The 17,610-nt window shown below is 43.4% G+C and overlaps 1 pseudogene; it reads left to right on the forward strand.

The window, feature by feature from the left end:
• Nucleotides 1-11,425: 11,425 nt before the first annotated feature.
• LOC133905658 (asparagine synthetase [glutamine-hydrolyzing]-like) lies at nucleotides 11,426-15,268 on the forward strand (annotated as a pseudogene).
• Nucleotides 15,269-17,610: the final 2,342 nt, after the last annotated feature.

Here is a 17,610-nt window from a genome sequence, read left to right on the forward strand (position 1 = left end):
TCCTTCTGCCCACTCCCGCGTCGCATCGTTCACTACAGGGTCAAATCTGCAGCCCACGACACCTCCCCGCTATTGCGGCCGCCGTCTGGTGCTGTGACGAGGCAGCCGCCGCCTGGTGCTGTGACGAGGCAGCCGCCATAGCCTATCCCCCGTCGTTCTCCACCAGATCGTGGAGCGACCGACTGATGGTCCCATCTACACATCCGCCGCCACACCTCCATTACCTTTTGTGCTGGGCACTGTGGTGGTTGCGGGCCCGCCGTTCGGCGGCGGGGAGGAGCGACGCCAGTGGCATGGCTGCATGGCGAGTGTCTCGGCCGAGCCACGCAAGGGAGATCCGGCTAAAGGCTGCGGGGAACTGGCATGGCTGCATGGCGAGCGGCTCGGCGGAGCCACATGAGGGAGATCTGGCTAAATACTGCGAGGAGGCGCGCGATGGCGGGCTGGATCTGTCACTGCTGTGAGCGTGTGGGCGACGGCGTGCGGTGTTGTGCCGGCTTCGAGGGCGTCGACATGGTGGCGCATTGCTTCGAGCGATGGCCATATGGTGTGCTTCCATGCAGATCCCCAGGAGTCACCTCTTCCGCTCTTCGTCCCCCGCCTTCTTGCTCCTTCTCGTGCCCATCTACCACTTCCTTACGCCCCCTTGCATTGCTGCGGCCACCGGAGTTGTTACTAGCACCGTCGAATCCAGCGCCCTCTTGCTCGTGACGCGCTGCCTGACCTAATGGTGCCGGCAGTGTTGGGTCCGGCCATCGTGGACTACGATGAGTTTGTCACAGGGCCATCAGGCATCTCACACCGACGGCCAAAGAGAACGGCAGAGAGGTGCCCACTCCACCATCCTTGCCTTGGCCTTCGCTGTCGTCGAGGGCCTACTCATCGAGGTCAAGAAGCTACCGAATGCTACTTTTCCTGTGCTCCCGGCTTAGACTTCCATGTCGCCCCATACTTTTTTGGCCAATATGATGCGTGAAATTGCACAGGAAGGGCTAATTGAGCTGAGATTAAGAGGTCCATTTACGAAGTGGGATCTCTGTGAACATTGGTTGCTCCAAAAACATTTTATTGTAGGATTATGTGTGTGCATGCTTTCACATACCATTGTGGGATCCAAATAGTGCAATGCTTATTGTTGTCTCAATGAGCAAACTTTCGTTTTGTTATGCAGAAACTACCATCAATGGCTGATCTATGGGAGTTCTTTATGACCTTACTGAGTTTTAGATAGTCATGTTATCGCAGTTGTGCTGATCAAGTAATGTTTGTCACCAGTTAATGAACTTACCAAGTTTTAGATAGTCAATATCCATGCAATGAAGTGAATTTTGGTGTTCTACAAGATGCCTGTATATTTGTCTTGATCTCTTTTATTAAATTATTGTTTCAGGTAAGTTTAATGACATTTTTCAAATTGTAGCAAGTATGTATTCTTGCCTATAAATTTATTTCAACCCCCCCGCCGATGCAAGGTTGCGGCTGGTGCGTACGAAAGTTGCTATTTTTACTAACACACTACATGAGATGTCTAACTTACCCAACACATGAAGAGATTTGCATGGTAGGAAGGTATGCCCCCCCTGCTTCTAAGTAACTGCAGCCTAGAAATGTTTCTACTACATTACCAAAAGGTATCTCAAATGCGCATAGAATTGCCGATGAGTAAAATTATTGTAAAAGGAAAGTGATGTAGTAGAATAAATGTGCTTATTTTCAGAAGTATGAAAAATAGTAGCTGAAACATGGATGATCATAGAGCAGTGCTGTGATATCATAACTTGTGCAGTTGATTGTCCATTGTACACCACCTTTTGATTTTGAAAGCTATTTTGGGAACGTCTGAAATTAATGTCCTGTCGGACTGCAATCCTTGCAAGTGCCATCTTTTGACATCAAGGTGAACCACCATTTTTTTCAACATCTGTTCTGTAATTTTGCTGTCAGCATCTATGTCCTCTCTGTATGGACCTGTCTGTACCTTTGTTTGTTGGCTAATCTTCTGCTATCCCTTTCCATTTCCTTCCCAGTTGTGGAATCGCTTTGTTTACAGATTACAAGTAATGAAGACAAGATATACCAAAATGTTTGCTCTATACATGTTTATTTTATCTCCATTTTTACAGTTTTGCATTATTTATAATTTGGTTACAGACTATTTTAAATACAACCAATACTTATAGAAGGCAACACTCAAGCAAAATGCTTCCTTAGTGGATATAGAGTCTGTTCGTTTCTCAATGTGACCAGAAGGAATAGGGCCATGCACAATTCAGGGCAAATCTTGATTTGTGCTGAATTGATGTGTCGACCAATTTCTACTGACAATATGCCTATGGTAAATATAAATTTTATATTTCCATTAGGTGCTTACCTAATCTATTATTGTTATAAAGCTTTTTATTGGTGCATCACCCAACCATGCCACTCGACCCCCTTTCTCCACCATGTGTGTAGTGTAGTCGCCCATTGTCCTCCACTTTCTCACCGCCGACCTTCCTCCTCGGCGGTGGTTCTCTTCCCCACGCCTTCTTCATCTCCGACCATACCGCTCGACCCCCCTTTCTCCACCATGTGTGTAGTCGCCCATTGTCCCCCACTTTCTCTTCCCCACACCTTCTTCTTTATCTCTAGCAGCGGCTGCCCACTCTCCTGCTAACTTGTCCCCAACGGATCGTCATACAGTCAACCCCGCCACTGATGCCTCCGAGTGCCGGTTCTCCCCACCACCGCAACCAGTGGTGCTCCTGCCACTTCACCCCCCTCCGCTTTGCCACCACAAACGTGGCTGCCTGCTAAACCTGGAAGTCGCCACAAGTGGAATAAATAATTTATCAAAGATTTTTCTTTGCATAAACACGTACGGATTGCTTCCAAGAGTTGAGTTGGTGTGTGTAAGCTACACAAAATCATCATTATTCATCACGTCCTTTGTGCAGTTGGTGTAAGCTAGCTAGGGAAATGAGCAACCACCTTCTGGTACACCATCTGTGAGGACTCAAGAAGCCTAATTTAGGAGTAGTATAGCATCAACAGAGCTGTTGCTTCTTTTGATAAAATAAAGTCATCGATCGCATGCAGGGACCAAACTAAGATTTTGACCTTTCATCAGAGGTGACATGATCGATACTGCATCAAGTCTCAATTGTTTTGTATCGTTTGTAGCAAGCAATATTGGCCAAAGAAAGACCACGTTGTGGTAAAGCGAAGATGGCGTGGGCAATTCAATTGGCAGGCGATGCAGCGAAAGAGATGTTACATCATATTTGCAGCAAAATTAATAAAGATTAGCTAAAATTAGAATCTTTTTCAGGAAAGAGACACACGGCAGGTTGCTTGCAACAGTTGTAAGCTTACAAATTCAGCTATATTGTGTATGGATGGAACCAACTAATGCAATTCCAACTTTTTTTATTCCCTCTGGACTCTGGTTGAGATCTCGCTGTCTATTTTCCAACTCGGTCGGCCCTCTTGCGCTACCTGCCGGTAAGCGGCAATCATTCATCCCTTTTCCAGGAGTAGTCCACGTTTTACTTGGTTCCTCCATCAGGTGCCATTGATAATTTAGGTAACTTTTTCCACAATTAGAGAAGTTAAACAACATCGGATATGGAACTTATGGCAACTACATTTTATATGAAAGACTGAGCGATAGCTTAGTTGGTAGAGCCTCCTATTGAGGAGGCCACCTATCCGGATTTGAATTTGGGTGCTCGCAACGGGTACCTCGTTGAGAAACTTGGTGTCACCGTGATCCTAATCAGCCAGAGTTTGGCACCCTTATACCTAAAAAAAAAAAAAAAAGTACGGGAACGCCTTCTCCCTGTGGTCAAGAAAAAAAGAAAAAAAAATCATATTATCTTTCCTTGATTTTGGTTCGTCGTAATTGGTTTTCACGCGGGAGGGTTTTATGAGGTGATATGTGCAATGACGAAAATGTTTATGCCCTTTCCTTTCTTTTTTTTAATGTGTTTCTAGAACGAGTTTTTCATGGAGCACAAGACTATCATTGGCAAAAAGTGTACAACAATAGTGTTATGAGATCCGCCTTCTAGAGCCTAGTGGCATTGATGCCTTACCAAATCGGTGCCCATTAGGGGGCTACCGGCATACTAAGACTCATTGGGGTAGGTTTAGTCCCTCGTTGTCTAGCAGTGACTTCTCCACCTATTTATATGATGGGGGTAGAGGTGGCCTCATTGTATATGGCCAAAGATATAATATAGCAGAGTGAGAAGTTTGAAACTAAATCATGTCTCTCATTCCATTTTAGTTTTATGTTTTAATACTCCAACTGTCAGCAATGCAACTGCAACAATTCAACATATCAATTTTGGTGTGTGTGTGTGGGGGGGGGGGCACTTCAACTCTCTCTTCCACATGGATTTTAACTTTAAACCCTTCTAGTGCAAATAGAGCGCGCGCACACGCGCTCATGCACACACGCCACTGAACCTTGAGCCCTTTTACTGCCCTAGGAATATTTGTCCCCTTCTTCAGTGAATGCCGGACCGACGTGTGTAGACAGGTCCGAGCACCAAGAGCACGCGTCGGTCATCATCACTCATCATAGGCCACAAGGATACGGGTCATTTCAGCCCATGGTTACCACTCACGGTCCAGCAAAAAAGAAATTCGAGTGCATCAAGAAGGGGCTGGACATGGACTTCCAAAGGTTTGGGCCTGTAGTTCTTAGTGGGCCTGCATAATTCGGGCTCTTCCCTCTCTTTTTTTTCTTGAAAAAAGTCCTATTTACCTTCTCAACTATCACAATAGTCCGATTTTTCCCTTGATTGGAATACCATTTATCGAACCTTCCAACAAAAAGAAAACCAGTTATTGAATTCCCGTGTTTTTTTCTCTCAGCCAGTACACCACATGCACACACGTCAAAAGGTGCCAACATGGATCTAGATTGTATTGGATGAGTTATAGTAATTATCCGCAGTGGCAGATCCAGAAATATGAAATAGTAGACTCTCCTTCATCTTCTTCATCCTTCTTTCGTTCTTCTCTTTCTTCTTTCTCTTCTATGCTTAAAAATTGAAGGAGGTTTAGGGCCAAAAAACTATTCCGAGCATGCCTACAAGCGGTCAAGTCGCGGACGACGCTGTCTAAGCAGCCCACGGGCGGACTGGAGCTAGATTGGGGGACTGACTACGGGCCGACTCGGGCGATGGGAAAAAGGATTGGTGGAGGGGGCGGCCTCTAAGGCGGCCTGGGCTGCTGCGGCCCAGAGAGGGAAAAAGAGAACGCACGCGTGACTGATCTGGCCCAAAGGAGTAGAGGACGTGGGCTAATGCTTTTGTTGAAACTAGTAATCATGCACGTGCGACATCAATTTTTATACACGTACATAGATGTACTTCACATCCAATACATTACATGAAAGTCACATATTTAAAATAAAATAATGTGTACAAGAATTATAGATTGTGTGCTTCCTACATTGTTATTTCCTCCAAGGTAATGCCCCTTCCATTTCTACTCATGATGCTCCTGTCAGGAATTATAGACTACGTGCTTCCTACATGGGCGAAATGCAAAGCAGCTGTGACATAAGTACCAGCAGCATGAAAAATCCAAAAGAGGTTAACTCCATTACCAGAGTATGTTGCCATCCCCTGCTCCCTTTTATGCATGGTCTGGTCCAGAACATTCTCACCATTTTCACCTGAAGGTATAAGATATTACGTCATTACCAGTGTGCAATGGATTTTACAAAAACATTGATGATAGCTCATTTTAAAAAATATAAATAATCAAAACTTGTCATTTATCACACAAGGTATTGTCGCAGGCGTCGTAGATAGTGATGAGCCATGCTCATCAATACACACAATCAATTCTTTCTTTCTATCCATATATTGTCGCTGATATGCACGCTTTCTAGCACGGATATTCTCTTTATCCTTATCGGACATCTTGAAAAACCTTTCCCTATCCTTTTGTCGCCTACGCTCAGCCTCATTGAAATACTCATTGCCTATAAAACCTAACACAAACATTGATAAACAGCAAGTGATTGTCATCATATAGCTTCATCATAAAATATACCATGGAGCGGAGCAATGGCACATATGCTAGAACAACCCACATATAATACATCATGCGGTATACATTCAGTAGCATTGCCTACTGTATTTGTCTGATCACTCAATGGGGCGCGACCACCGATTCCAATTACTTTTCTCATCGAAGATGTACTCTGGTCCTTCACGTCCCCACTAATGTGGTACCTGCAGGATCCTGATGGTGCAATCCAAGACAATCCAAGACGCGTAGAATTCAATTTATGATTAGACCTGAGTGAAACCAATACTGGCAATCTCGACATATATACGGTATATTCCTAACAAATCAAAGACTACTGACTAATGTAGGCATTAGTTTGGTTTCTCTTTTTCGTGCCCTTAGTTTCAAATGGCAATGCTAACATAAATTCAAACACTACTAACAAATGTAGTGGAGATGTGTTGCAAAGTGCTATCATAGATCATGTCGTAGATGATCACCAGCAGACAAGTATTGCCTCAGGCCTACTCAAACTTTCAGCTAATGCATAGTTACACAACCAATCAGCAAACAACCAGAAATTCATGTTCTTCACGAAACAATTTTCCACAAAAAATTTCAGCTTTTTTTCAGCACAAGCATAGATGTATGGATGCAGCATGCAGGGCATTGCAATAGCTCAGGAAGAAGGAGGAGACAAAAACAACCCTTCCAACAGCTGACTTGATGGGAGATGTGATTGTGAAGCAACTGATGGCCAGACTGAGAGGTGTAGCTTCCTTGCAAATGCCAAAACCTCTAGTTGCTTTATTACCATGTACCGTAGCATCTAGATTAGATCCTCTGTATGCTGAAAAATTTCAAACATTTTGGTAGAATTTCAAATTTGCAGTGTACAAGCTGAGCAAGAATAGGTTTCCAGATTCCGTTAACGTATTCAAGCCAAATGTATGCAAAAGTCAAAACCACCATAAACCTAACACAATAACTGCACTCAGCGCATTACGACCAAGGGAAAAAAGCAGCAGCACAGATGTAGACAGGTGTGCAACATTCTGCCAAGAACTCCAGACCTAACTAACCACAAAACATGAATGGCTCTTGGCCCAGGTGGCAAAACTCCCGAGCGTTACTGTGACGACCTGGGTTCGAGGCCGTAGTGGGGCGTGGGTGGCAACGTAACGCCCCACCCGCCCGTGTATGAATTTTGAGTGTACGCGGGTGTTGCACCGGGGGGTCACGTGCGTGTGTTGTATGTATGTAATTTCTAAAAAAAAAAAACTAACCATAAGACAACGGACCACAGGGGCGGTGAAAAGATTGTCAACATTCACCAGTAAATAGGAATAAAATCTCAGATATAAATTTTCCATGCTTTACATGAGATATTATGATTCCATGCATGCATTGCAGTTTATACTTTTTCACATATAGCTGTACCTAACAACTGCAGTGCTATATTTTCATGAAAATTAAACAACTGGATGGCATTGCCCCCTAGCTAACTTTAAGCAATGCTACAACTAGTGCTTGAACAAAGATTCTAACATAGTTTATTATTAGCTCTCACCAAGAGAAAAGAAGTCAGTTGCATGGGGCCTGTTTGGTAGAGCTCTCCCCGATCTAAATTCTCTGTGGGGAGTGATTCTTTAGAGGAAATGATTCTGTGACTGAAAGTGCTTCTCTAGTGATTCTCTAAAATAAATATATGGAGGAAGTGATTCTGTGCGGAAGTGATTCAGGGGAAGCTGCTTTTTCCAACTCCTCAGCTTCTAGTTCATTTCAGATAATCACTCCCACAGATTTCACTCAGGGAGCTAAAAGCTGAAAGCTGCTGTTTGGCAGAGCTCCCCCTGATTCCAGCTGGGAAGCTGCTCTGGGAGTTCTGCCAAACAGACCCTTAATGTATGGTGGCTGGGTGAACTACTTCAGATTCCATAGAGTTCTGGTTAAAGTTTTTTTTTTCTTAGAAACATCAGATCAATGCATCATGTAAGCATCTAAGAGCCCAAAAGTAATGCTGCCTTTGACAATACAATATTTCAATATGAAGGAAACAGTGAACTAATTTAGCCAGTAGGTTAGCTAGAAATAGAATTTAACCCTTGGTTTCAGTAAAAATGAAATTCCCTGTTGACGCGTCACTTCTGTTAGCACAACAAAAGGGTATATATTGTAACCCTACATACAAAAGGGTAAAGAAGAAAGACTTTTCTCGAAGCTAGGTTAATGTAGCACTTGTGTGTAAAGGAAAGATCATGAGTTTCTCAATCTTCATTCTTGTATTTTTTTGGGGGGGGGGGGGGGGCATTCTTGTGTAATCAGAATGTAAAGGCATTAAAAAGGCTTAACAAAATATTGAAACACATTGTCAGCCAAAGACAAATAGCAGCAGAGTTTATTCTTTCATTAGCAGCTGGTACTCCTCATATAGACTTCAGGATTTTACATTAATGCAAAATGACACGGCAAGATCAATGTTGAAATTTATGTTTAATAGTTTTACATTTCACTTTGGAATTTTGATGTTTTTGTTTGGTACTGTCATATGGCAGTTGGTTTTCACTTTTTTTCCTCAAAAAATTATGGATCCTCAAAAAACATCAGTTGGGTCACAGATGACCGCCATATCACTATATCAGTATTTCCCAAAAAAGCTTTCAACACTACGCCATTGAAGAAAACACACCTTGATATTCCTTCTGGTGTAGTTTCTGCTCCTAGCTACTCCAACAGCTCCCTGGCTGTGGTTACATATTGCATTGGAATGGATCCTCAACAAACATTGGATAGTTCACAGATGGCCGTCAAATCACTATATTAGCATTTCGAAAAAAAGCTTTTAACACTACGCCATTGAAAAAAACACACCTTGATATCCCTTCTGGTGTAGTTTCTACTCCTAACTTTTGATTGGGAAAACTTAATCTGCAATCCAACAACTCCCTGGCTGTGGTCACATACTGCATTGGAATGGAGGCTGTCATTGCTTAGCACACAGTTCATTCAAAATGAAAATTTTGATACCAAAAATTAATACTGAATAAAATAGAATGAGGCTACATCTATTTCTTCTCTTCCTTTTAAAGAAAGTTATAGAATAGTATCTACTTCAGACCGTCAAACAGAAACAAAGTGCTATGGAAATCTGACTACCTAAGAAATTCATATCAGACGCTTACATACATGGACAAGCTTAGCCTGATACCTATGTCTTTGTTGTTTCAGAGAATATGATAGCAATTCAAGCTGATCTCAGTTAAGAAAACATATAGAAAAATAGATCGTACCTCCATGGGATCATTCATTTCAACCATCCATGGGAGACGGACAGAAGAGTGCCAACTATCTCTGAATTCAGAGTCAAATTAAGACAAAATTGTAGATAGGAACATAGAGGAAACCTAGATCCATGAAGTTCGAAGGTGCAGGCCAGTGATGTGGGGGAATGTCATCACCGTGTCACAGGTTGAGAGGTAGGCGCTATGCACTGGAGTCTAGAGCACTTACAGTTGCGCAGATAGTGGGACGGAGAGGGCAACGAGCTTCCTCGGATCCAGTCACCGCCTTGCCCATCCTCACTGTGTTGAAGTGTGTCGAGTGAGGGCAGCCCTGAAGTACCTTCCCTTCTCTTTAAGCACAAGCACACGCAGTTAAAACTCTTAATTGTAGAAGTAGGAATAAAATTTCACAAATTAAACTGTGCTAGGACAACAAGAATTCATCGAAATGTCGGATAAGATATTTCTAACAATCCATTTTCCACCCTGCCATACGTTGCCCTAACATTGCTAGAAATCCTGTTGCACTCTTTGCTCATGTGTTCTCACATTCCAAGAACATGAGTCCTAGCAATACAAGTTCGTCTAAAATTCCAAACAAAACATATAGGGGAGTTCGGCCTATTATACCTAGCCCTGAGGCAGATCGACGAAGAGAAGTGTGCCCACCATGGGGACCTCAGAGGTTGCTCTGCATCCTGCGTGGGAGGGCTCGGCGGTCGGTGTTGTGAAGCTTGGTGAGCTGCAGTACTCGACTCCAACCAGCCCCCTCCCATGCCGAAGGCGCATCTGGCGGCGGATTCGTCGGATCTAAAATGGCGGAGTCCACCGTGATGACTATCCATGGTGACTCCCAATCACAGCATCTCCGCATCCTCCGCCTCATTGCCACCTCCATGTAGGGGTCGCACTGGACGCATCCGCCACCTACCCCTCACTGTGGCGGCGGAGGTAGTCGGAGCGAGCAAGGGCTCGGGCGATAGGCACCCTATGCCAGCGGATTCCTTGCCGAGGTGGCCTCAACCCCGCCGCCGCCCTGCTAGTCCTCACGGTGGTGGTGGACTGGATCCAGGGTGGGGTGTGGTGTGGAGGCACGGCGCGACGCGATACAAGGGTGAATAGGAGGAGGCGTATATGAGGATTTGGGGAGGAGGTGTGGTGTGGGTATGAGGGTGCGGGGCTGGGGATGACAGAGAGGGAGGCGGTGGGGTCGAGAGCAGCGAAGAGAGGCAAAGCCAAGGGCGGCGGTGGCGGAGGAAAGAAGCGGGTATCTGTGGGCGGGTAGAAATGGGGCCGGTGCGCGTAGGGGTGACCCCGAAGGCCAAACACATGCGTTCTCGCTTGAATCCTCAGCTGCTCGTGCGTGGACGGGCATGGACGAGTGGGGCCACCGTCCATGCATGTTGTTGGATGGAAATTGTGCAACGGATCCGATGCTATTAAATTGATTTGGGTAGATAATTGTTGGGTGAGAAATATTTTTGAGAAAATCGCGCTTTATAGTACAGAGAAGTTTGTGCTGAATTTTTTTTCTCGATAATTTTTTAATAGCTTTTTCTTAAAAACTTTCCTTGATAATTTTTACGTAAAAACTTTTTTTGATAACTTTTCTCGGTAACTTTTCTCGATAACTTTTGAGTCAAACTTTTCTCGGTAACTTTTGATCAAAACTTTTGAGCCAAACTATGTCTCAAAATTTTTGAGGCAAACTTTTAAGCCAAACTTTTGATACAAACTTTTTCTCAAAACTTTTTTCAGCCAAATTTTTTCTCAAAATATTTGAGACAAAACTTTTGAGCCACCCGCGCACTGTTGCTTTGCTGGCTGCCGATCGGGTCAGGTGAGGTTCACAAGGGTGAGACGAGTGAGACCGTGAGACACCAATGTGCACAACCTCATAACGAAAGGGGGTGGGTAACTCACGAGCACTTTTTGTTGGTTTGCTGTCCAAGATTCGTGCGTAGCTTGCGAGCGGGTGCACGCCAATTAGCAGGATCCGCATAGCAGAGCAGAGAGAATGTGCGACATCCTTGCGGTGCTAGGCTGTGAGTCATCGCTACAGGGCAAGAAGTGCGCTCACATCCTAGAGCTCTCACGCAGGCTCAAGCACCGACTGGAGCGGCCTGAATCAGATGGTCGACTACTACCTCTCCCACCAGCCCCTCGCCATTATCGACCCCGCCTCCGGCGACCAGCCACTCTACAACAAGGATCACTCTGTCATTGTCACCGTAAGTCCTTTGCCTGCGACGCCATCAGTGTCATGCCCTCGACTTTGGATGGGTAATTGATGGTAATTCATTCACTCAGCCGTGCTCGTGCGTGCTTGCTCTCAACTAAAGCATGCAACAGCTAGTTAATTACACTATGATACCTTCAAAATGTCAGGGTCGGTTTGGATATCGTCGGAGATGAACAAGGCTCAACGACGAGTGCGAGCACCGGAAGCTAATTGGGCTCAGAGACGGTGGAGTGCGGCAGTGACTAGTGAGAAAAGACATATGAGTGTATAAATGGTCTGTTGGTTGAAATACATCACGTAATTATAAAATTTTAACAACTATCAACATCTACATCTATTAGATATGATATGTACTTAACTTTTTTTAATAAAATTTTGGATATACAGATGTATACCATTGTCTTAATGTAGGTCTGCCACTGATTTTGAGATCTTTCCTCCCGACCACCTTAAGTGCTATTGGAATATGCGAATCCATTTTTTTTTTGTCATGTCGACACGTATCTCTTTGTAGATACACGTTGGATGCTGTGCGACATGGATCCGACGTGATGCGGTCGTGTCCAAGGGAGAGGAGCAGGAGGAGACATACCTACCGCCACTGCTGCTCAGATCCATGTTGCCATCGCCAGATCCTAGAGCTGGATGCGCTTGACCTCGGCGCAGAGCATGGTGGTCCCATGAAGTGGGGAGAGGAGGGGAGGGGAGGGGAGGAGTTCAAGACTCAAGAGGCAGGGAGAGGGCGGAGCAATGCAAACGGTGACGAGTAGGAGGTGGAGCAGAGGGTGGAGCAAAGCAGTTGCGTGTGTGTGACCACTTATGGGTTAGTGTAGGTTACTTTAGGCTTTTTAGGTGGGCTGAATGGTCCAGCAGCCTTTCACATGGAAGCCCAACACATTCATTTTTTCTTTTCTTTTCTTCCCCCTCCTTTCCTCTTGTGATTGATGTATTCAGCGTGAGTATTTCAAAGATGTGGAGCTCACTACCTACTTTGCTTTGTAGCTATAAAGTTAAATTTCTATTTTTTGTATTTATGATTTTTTTAAAATAATATATATAGACAAATCATCGAATCCTATTTTCTAAAGTTTGTTGAATCGAACACCCACACTTGAGTCGGACTCTGATACTCGCACCCGTGTCCTAATAACACTGGCCACCTCTACTCCAGCAAGACCGGCGGCTTCAGGAGATGGTACAACCCTCCGTGGTCCTCCGAGTCCAATCCCCTCCGTTCCCTATGATCCGCTCGCTCTCAGGAAGGCATTTGAAAAGGTAAAAGCACAAGTCATGCACACATGCTTAACTTCATATCTTCATGGCAAGCACTAAGACCATCCCCAACTATATTTCCTTCATTTCGTTCCCTTTCCGATTCCCTTCCCCGTTCTCATTCCTTTTATTTTCTCTCATCTCTAACAGCTTCCCTTCGAGAGGAATCGCGAAAGGAAAGGAGAGAGAATCCTGTCGTGAAGAGAATGACACAGAGAATCCCGTCGTGAAGGGAACCGTGAAGAGAAACCGTTAGAGCGCTGTAGGAAACAAAAATCCCTTCACGACGAGATTTTAGTCTCCAAAGGGAATCCATTAGGACTGGCCTAACATTTTGTAGTTCAGAGTTCAAACTAGAACTGAGATCAAACAAATATGAACAAGCGCCTTAGCACAGTGGCATCCACATCATCGTTTTGCCCAAAAAGTCCTAATGGACATTGTTCTGGTCCAGAAATGCGGTGACATGTTTTGCACTTTGCGCTTGGACCAAGTATTGACAGATATAAGATCTTGCTTCCACTTTTGCATATCTGAAAACCAAAAAGGCTACGTACTATTCAGACGGCAGTTCAAAAAAGCCAAGAATAGAATTTTCAGCATATCACAACAAAATCAAATAAGTTGTCCGGTTATCTAAAATGAACGAAACTATTCTTCAAATAAAGAAACTTGAGAACTCACAGGTGCAGTAAGTCTCTAATTATGTTCTGTATGTTTCAGGCCGTGATTAAGAGGCTTATGACTGATGTCCCATTCGCTGTTCTCTCTGGTGGCCTCGACTCGTCATTGGTCGCAGCCATAAGATCATCTTTAAGGGTTTTTCTTCAGATCTAGAATCCCTTTGCGACGAGATCTTTATTTCCTTCAGCGCTCTAACGGTTTTCTTCACGAAGGGATTCCTAAGGTTATTTTCTTTAGGACGGAATTCTCTCTCTTTTTCCTTCACGATTTTTTTCGAAAGAAAGCTGTTGGAGATGAAAGAAAATAAAGAAAATATGAACGAAGAAGGGAATTAAAAAGGAAACGAAATAAAGGTAATATGATTAGAGATGGTCTAAGCTCCCCTGATCTGCAAAGGCTGTTCGGCACTTGGCAGGGACAAAGGCTGCAAAGCGCTGGGGCCCTAAGCTCCACTCCTTGTGCTTTGGCCTTGAGGTCTGAAAACCGAAACCAACACATTTATATTTAACTGAACCTTTCTACTAAATCTCAGCAAATTACACCACAATTCTGTTAATTACCATTATTTACACAGGGATCCCCTGATCTGAAGGCTGCAAAGGAGGTGGCGGATTACCTGTGCACTGTGCACCATGAGTTCCACTTCACTGTTCAGGTACCAACCATGAACATCCATTACCATAGATTGGTCTGTCGATCTTGAAGGTCATAACAGACTACTAACACTGATTGCACTAACTGTTGCAGGATGGCATTATTCCAGTTGAAGATGTGATATGTCACACCGAGACAAACGATGTGACAACGATCAGAGCAAGCACGCCGATGTTCCTGATGTTACGCAAGATCAAGGCACTTCTGGTGAAGATGGTCATCTCCAGTGAGGGCTCAGATGAGATCTTCGGAGGGTACCTCTACTTCCACAAGGCCCCCAACAAAGAGGAGTTCCACCACGAAACATGCCGGAAGGTCACCGAAATAGTAGAAATGTTGGGAGAAATAGTGGAACGGATATTACATCTCCAAATACCCTAACTGACAAAACTATTGTTCTGCAGATTAAAGCTCTGCACCAATATGATTACTTGAGAGCCAACAAGGCCACATCTGCTTGGGGCCTTGAGGCTCATGTGCCGTTCTTGGACAAGGAGTTCATCAATGAGGCAATGAGCACTGATCCTGAATGGAAGATGGTACTAATCTCAAGGACTTCATAGAAATAGAAACCTGACAAGGGGGCACTGCTTTCAAGCAATGATCATTTGTGATGTTACAGGTCCGGCCTGATCTTGGAAGAATTGCGAAGTGGGTACTAAGGAAAGCATTTGATGATAAAGAGCAACAATTCTTGCCAAAGGCAACAATTTTAATCGGGCGCCTGCTACTGGAATTTTTGTAGCATTTCTGCATTCAGATGTTGCAGGAGTAGTGGGTTAAACTTATTTTTGTGTGGCACTCGCAGCATATCCTGGACAGACAGAAAGAGCAGTTCAGTGATGGTGTTGGCTACAGCTGGATCAATGGACTAAAGGCCGATGCAGCATCAAATGTAAATATTATCCAATCTTATGTCAAGTTTAGTAAAAATAAATAAAAAAGATTTTCTGGTTCATACGAATATTGGATTGCAATTTTTAAATCGGATTACGTACTGATGCAGGTGACTGACAAGATGATGTCCAATGCAGAGTTCTTCTATCCTCACAAAACACCGTCGACAAAAAGAGGCCTACTGATGATTTTCGAGATATTCTTCCCAGAGATTTTTTTATTTTAGCTTTTTTAAAACTAATATTTTAATAACAACACGTGAGCATCTAAATTTTCAGGAACTAGCATCTCTTGTCACACCAAGTACCTGGCGTGATTCCCCAACGTAGTCACGCCATATTCATTGGCGTGACTAAAGTGGCTACGTTGGTGGAAACCCCGGCGCCTTTACATGTGAATTCGACGTGGCAGCCTGAGTCACACCATGACGTGTATGAACAGTGCTTTCGGCGGTTTCAATGGTTTTCTTTCCGCTTTCTCTATTTGAGCAGTAGGGTTGCCGTACTCTAAAATTCACGAAACCTTTTCTGTATATCCTATAGTTCATGATGAATCCATTTTAAAAAGATTCATCTCAATACCCCATCTAGTTTTCAAAATAAAAACTCCAAAAATGACTACTTTTAGAAATTCTAGCAATTTTTAAGACCTCAAATAAATTCCTAAAAATCTGAGAAAATTCACTAATATTCCTCTCATATGGCATAATAATTTCTAAAATTATTTCCAACCCTAGGTTACTTGGTGAAAAAGTGAGTTCCTTTGCAATGCTCCATTTATATGTATTTTTTATCATTTCATACTATTTAGCCTTGTAAACGCCCTCTAAATAATTAGCAATTATGTTCGATTTTCCTCAAAATTTTGCCAGCGCTTAATGCAATATGTACATGTCCTATTTGCAAACATGCACATCCAATAGAGTCATAGAATTTGAATTATTCAATTTCGAATATTGGTATATATTACAATTTGTTCTATAACAATGATACTTAGGTGACTTGTGGAGCCAAAAAGAATTGCCATTTGCGGTCTAAACCTTACCAAATTTATTGTATGGATAGTTCAGAATATGTTTTAGCTGAACCACACACATGATTTTTAGGAAGATTAATACACTTTAAATTGCGCATATTCAAACATGGCTAAGTGCTATGGTTACCCACAGCCTTTGAGACTACAAGGTGAATTAAGCATTTTGAAACGTACATTTAAATTAGGAAATAATTTCCAATTTTGTTGAAAGTAGGCATTTGATAACATTAATGTTCTTAGGTTTAAGCCATGAGATATGTTCATCAAGAATCTATACATAATTTAGGTTACACTGAATGAAATAGTGGTAACCATTATCCATGAGTAGTTTAATTGTGGATTGGAAGGAGCTATCCGATGGTGATTACACATGAAAGCTGGCAGCGGCCCCTCTCGGCACCTGACCTGTAGGGTCACATAAATTTGCACGATGTTTTAGGAAGAAGATCCAAGGAACGATCAAAATCAAAGCATGTAACGGTAGCATGAAATGACAACACATCTGTCATGAGTCGGGCTTTAGACAATAAGTGATCACATGACTCAGCTTTAAGCATGAAATGACAACACCTTGTTACCAGCACAGTATCTCTGTCGTGACTCACACTGTACACACGAAGTGTCCACACGACAGAGCTTTTAGAATGAAATGACAACATATCTGTCGTGAGTCAGGCTTTAGATAATAAGTGACCACACGACTCAGCTTTAAACATGAAATGACAATACCTTGCTGCCATCACAGCATCTTTGTCGTGACTCACACAGTCACACTGTACACACGAAGTGGCCACACGACAGCATCTCTATCGTGACTCATACTGTACACACGAAGTGACCACATAACAGAGCTTTGTAGTTGTATCACCAGCACCTCGGGGACTAACATTAGTTGTAGTTGTAGCATCAATCATGTGATTGTGTGAACCGTTCAACACACAAAGATTGCTTGCTTTTTGGATGAATGCTTAAAGCATGCTTTGACTTTGGCTTAAGATCAAAGGGATAGATGTTACTTCTACACCCACTCAAAATGTATTCTCCGTGCAAAGGGGCCTCTAAAATCATGCAGTCACAGGCAACTACAACAAATTCTCAACCTTCAAGGACGAATATTAGTCATAAGAGGACACTAGCACAGCATCTCTGTCGTGAATTAGGCTTTCGACATGTAGTGACCACACGACAGAGCTTTAAGCATTAAATGACAACACCTCTGTCGTGAGACAGGCTTTAGACACGAAGTGACAACACGACTCAGCTTTAATCATGAAATGGCAACACATCTGTCGTGAGTCAGGCTTTAGACAAGAAGTGACCACACGACTCAGCTTTAGCCATGAAATGATAAGACCTCTGTCCTGACTTAGGCTTTAGACACACCAATGCATGTTTCGTGAATTTTGGAGCACAACAACCCCACTGTCCAAATAGAGAAAGATGAAAGGACTTTAATTTAAATCTACCTGGTACTGTTCATGTTTGCAAATAGGATCTATACATGTTGCATTAAGCGCTAGCAAAATTTTGAGT

Source organism: Phragmites australis, chromosome 23 (genome assembly GCF_958298935.1).
Source record: "Phragmites australis chromosome 23, lpPhrAust1.1, whole genome shotgun sequence".
NCBI lineage: Eukaryota > Viridiplantae > Streptophyta > Magnoliopsida > Poales > Poaceae > Phragmites > Phragmites australis.